Below are 5172 nucleotides of genomic sequence, written 5' to 3'. Positions count from 1 at the left end.
CGACGCTATGTGGTCGGGTTTGAATTTTTGGTCTGAAAGTTTAAAAGGTCAGTTTGAGGTGTAGAGGGTTTAGTTTGTGGTGTCTGGAACCCTCTTACATTCTCCATGACAGGATTTCTGATTTTATTCTCTGGCATTATCAGAACTGAACTCCCGACCTAGTCTCACCGTCTTCTCCCTGTACGCATCATATACCTATCTTATTCATTTTTACTTCCAGTCTTCGTATCCTTTCTCTTCCCGTCCCTCTTCTCATCTTAAACCTTAAAATTCAAACCTGGAAGAGCTTAGCCAGCTTATGGTCCCTAGTTCCCAGTATCTTGATGTACGGAGAATCTATACAATCCCTCCAGTCTCAACCAGTCTCAACTACCAATGGGAGAGAGAGGGGAGCAGGAAGTAACATTACTAGGTTCTCCAAAGATCCTTGCCCCATTAATTGACGTGTTCTCTTCCTTTCGCCAACATTCATGGTCTTTCTGCTGAACTTTATTCTGTTGAACGCCGTATGGCTTGTACTTCTAGCATCTTAGATTTTTTTAATTTGTACATATATCATGTCTTTACACACACACACACACACACACAGCAGCCTATGCCTGGTACACATCTGTCGACTAGCACTGAGGGAAAGATGAGCACCTGAGTTGGGTGTGGACTGACTACCGCGCCTATTATTTGAGCCTCAGTGCTGGCCCAGTCAGTAGCGGAAGTCATTATATGTGTGTGTGGAAATTACTCCCACATTTTAGCGAAACAAAAATTGCACAGTAATTGAGTCAAATTGAAAATGAGAAATTTTAGAAAAAAAAAAAAAAAAGCGGGTTATACAGTCGATAACTTTACCACTCCTCCACCTATCCTAAAATATTATATAACTATCCTCAAAAAAAAAGATGGAAGTGTTTTAAAAACGGGAGAAGTGTGTGGTTATTGAGACTGATGTAGTTAAAAAAACGATCGTAGTCAAAATATAAAGAACAAGCCTTACCTAATGTACTTGAAGGCACCTATGGGAATACATTTTTTACTTAACGCTGGTGGATAGGAGGCTATCAGTAGTACGCCTATGACTTGGAGGCTGACCACATTACACCGGTTGACTGAAGGATATCCAAATTACGCTTGTGGACCGTAGGCTATCCATATTACGCCGGTGGATAGAAGGGTATCCACATTACACTGGTGGATTGGAGGCTATCCAGATTACACCGGTGGATAAGAGGGTATCCACTTTACGCCATTGTATAGGAAGCAATCCACTTTACGCTGGTGGATGGATGGCTCACCCCATTATTGTCAAGGGTATGAACTCATGGCCCAAATACCTTCTGATGCTTGTCACAACAAAATTGACGGGCTGTCACAACGTCGAGTTCCCAGACGCGTAGGACACGCCACAGTGACAAGTTGGTATCGAGGTCAGAACTCCTAGCACAAATTGTTGAACGCAACGCGAAAAATAAAAATCATGGTCGTTACGAACAGATAATAGACACAGCCATCAGTCTGTGCCACACAGTTTAACAGAATCGGAAAAAGTGATTATCCCTATTTGAAAGAAAGACGCAAACTTAAAAAGAAAAAGAAAATCTTTTATAATTATTTTACCCCAGTTTTCCATCAAAATCTTAAGACTGTAGAACTAATTCTAGTTATAGCTAGATCAGTACTATATTGCCCATGGACGTCTGAAAAGATCCCTGATATCTTGGAAAAAATGCCGCAGTCAGCGTTGAATTGTAGCCCAGAAACATTTGCTGAAAGAAACAGACACGAGAAACGGCTCTCCTCATACGACTCGAGTTGGATTTATTTTCATTATTTGGTAAAGATTCGTTTGCTTTTCCGAACTCTTGTCACATTCATATCCGGTTCTCGATATTTATGTCTCTCCCGAGGGGAAAAAAAATACTGATTTTGTTTCCCTTCTCTTTCTTTGCGACAATCGGCGAACCCAAGACCTGGTTTGGTGAACACGCGTTTGACTTGACCCTAATCTGTAAACCAAGACCTTTTACCTAACTTTCATGGGTCACAGGTAATTGCCCTTGGCGGTTGACCTTACTGAAAGCACTTGACCTCATGTGAGGCCCAGTCTATGATATGGAAACACTTGTTTACTAATAGCGTCTTAGCTACGCCTTTCCTTTCATATCTACTGACTGGTCAGCGTATTATATATTATTCTTGTATCTCCCCTGACGATGTGATCATTACACGAAAGTGCACTTGGGAACTTACGTGTTTTATTTTCCTCGTGTTTATCAGCATATATATATATATATATATATATATATATATATATATATATATATATATATATATATATATATGTATATATATATATATATATATATTTTTTTTTTTTTTTTTCATACTATTCGCCATTTCCCGCGATAGCGAGGTAGCGTTAAGAACAGAGGACTGGGCCTTTGAGGGAAAATCCTCACCTGGCCCTCTTCTCTGTTCCTTCTTTTGAAAAATTAAAAAAAAAACAAAAAAAAAAAACGAGAGGGGAGGATTTCCAGCCCCCCGCTCCCTTCCCTTTTAGTCGCCTTCTACGACACGCAGGGAATACGTGGGAAGTATTCTTTCTCCCCTATCCCCAGGGAAAATATATATATATATATATATATATATATATATATATATATATATATATATATATATATATATATATATATATATATTGTTGACTGGTTGGTAAGGTTATTTAATGTATGTATGACTCATGGTGAGGTGCCTGAGGATTGGCGGAATGCGTGCATAGTGCCATTGTACAAAGGCAAAGGGGATAAGAGTGAGTGCTCAAATTACAGAGGTATAAGTTTGTTGAGTATTCCTGGTAAATTATATGGGAGGGTATTGATTGAGAGGGTGAAGGCATGTACAGAGCATCAGATTGGGGAAGAGCAGTGTGGTTTCAGAAGTGGTAGAGGATGTGTGGATCAGGTGTTTGCTTTGAAGAATGTATGTGAGAAATACTTAGAAAAGCAAATGGATTTGTATGTAGCATTTATAGATCTGGAGAAGGCATATGATAGAGTTGATAGAGATGCTCTGTGGAAGGTATTAAGAATATATGGTGTGGGAGGCAAGTTGTTAGAAGCAGTGAAAAGTTTTTATCGAGGATGTAAGGCATGTGTACGTGTAGGAAGAGAGGAAAGTGATTGGTTCTCAGTGAATGTAGGTTTGCGGCAGGGGTGTGTGATGTCTCCATGGTTCTTTAATTTGTTTATGGATGGGGTTGTTAGGGAGGTGAATGCAAGAGTTTTGGAAAGAGGGGCAAGTATGAAGTCTGTTGGGGATGAGAGAGCTTGGGAAGTGAGTCAGTTGTTGTTCGCTGATGATACAGCGCTGGTGGCTGATTCATGTGAGAAACTGCAGAAGCTGGTGACTGAGTTTGGTAAAGTGTGTGAAAGAAGAAAGTTAAGAGTAAATGTGAATAAGAGCAAGGTTGTTAGGTACAGTAGGGTTGAGGGTCAAGTCAATTGGGAGGTGAGTTTGATTGGAGAAAAACTGGAGGAAGTAAAGTGTTTTAGATATCTGGGAGTGGATCTGGCAGCGGATGGAACCATGGAAGCGGAAGTGGATCATAGGGTGGGGGAGGGGGCGAAAATTCTGGGAGCCTTGAAGAATGTGTGGAAGTCGAGAACATTATCTCGGAAAGCAAAAATGGGTATGTTTGAAGGAATAGTGGTTCCAACAATGTTGTATGGTTGCGAGGCGTGGGCTATGGATAGAGTGGTGCGCAGGAGGATGGATGTGCTGGAAATGAGATGTTTGAGGACAATGTGTGGTGTGAGGTGGTTTGATCGAGTAAGTAACGTAAGGGTAAGAGAGATGTGTGGAAATAAAAAGAGCGTGGTTGAGAGAGCAGAAGAGGGTGTTTTGAAATGGTTTGGGCACATGGAGAGAATGAGTGAGGAAAGGTTGACCAAGAGGATATATGTGTCGGAGGTGGAGGGAACGAGGAGAAGAGGGAGACCAAATTGGAGGTGGAAAGATGGAGTGAAAAAGATTTTGTTTGATCGGGGCCTGAACATGCAGGAGGGTGAAAGGAGGGCAAGGAATAGAGTGAATTGGAGCGATGTGGTATACCGGGGTTGACGTGCTGTCAGTGGATTGAATCAGGGCATGTGAAGCGTCTGGGGTAAACCATGGAAAGCTGTGTAGGTATGTATATTTGCGTGTTTGGACGTATGTATATACATGTGTATGGGGGTGGGTTGGGCCATTTCTTTCGTCTGTTTCCTTGCGCTACCTCGCAAACGCGGGAGACAGCGACAAAGCAAAAAAAAAATATATATATATATATATATATATATATATATATATATATATATATATATATATATACTCTTAACCTGAGCCAGGTACTCATTTTATCGACCAACCCTTAGAGATGGATGAACAGCTGGGTTGACTGTGGACCGACCGCCACAGCCAGGATTCAAACCTATGCGTCACGGTCAGAAAAGCTTACCGATGCACCACTGGTCTTATTCGATTGAATTGATGACCTGACCCTTTCCATAAGAAGAGCCACTGTTCGTCCAACAGCGTGGAGAAAGGGTCAGATAATCTATTTAATGAATGATTACAGTGGCACCTTTTGAATTGCCACTGCCGAACATGGAGTATGCGTGTCATGGAGTAATTATTACATGTGCGGCTGTAGGTAAGGCCACAAACTCATTTCTTAGTTCAGGTGAGGTCACCCATTGCGACCAGCTACCACGTCAAGGCGTCTGTAAGAAAATTTTGTGAAAATGATAATTGGATGAATTTCGATATATTCCAAATCTCTGAATTAGGAGAAAATGATAATCCCAGGTATAGAGTTAAAGGAAAATAAAACTCGGCAGAATATCGATGTACCGATCGGTGAGGTGTAGTCGGCAAAATAACCACTCAGAAGGAAGTATGGTTGAGATATATTTGGTCAGAACATTTCTAGTTTGTTGGGAGCTGCACTCTGTCCTGATTTCGTAATATTTCCCTACAAACAAACTGAAAAAATACATTACTATCATTATAGCAAAGGACATTTGACTGGGTACGAAATGGTTAGGAGTTGCATTCTCTTGCACTTCATTATAACTCCGGTCATGATGATGATGTCCCCAAGTTCTTGTTCAGTCTAGTAGTAAATTCAGCCGCATGGCA

This window comes from Panulirus ornatus, chromosome 9, assembly GCF_036320965.1.
Source record: "Panulirus ornatus isolate Po-2019 chromosome 9, ASM3632096v1, whole genome shotgun sequence".
NCBI lineage: Eukaryota > Metazoa > Arthropoda > Malacostraca > Decapoda > Palinuridae > Panulirus > Panulirus ornatus.
Note: the sequence above shows the minus strand (reverse complement) of the source record.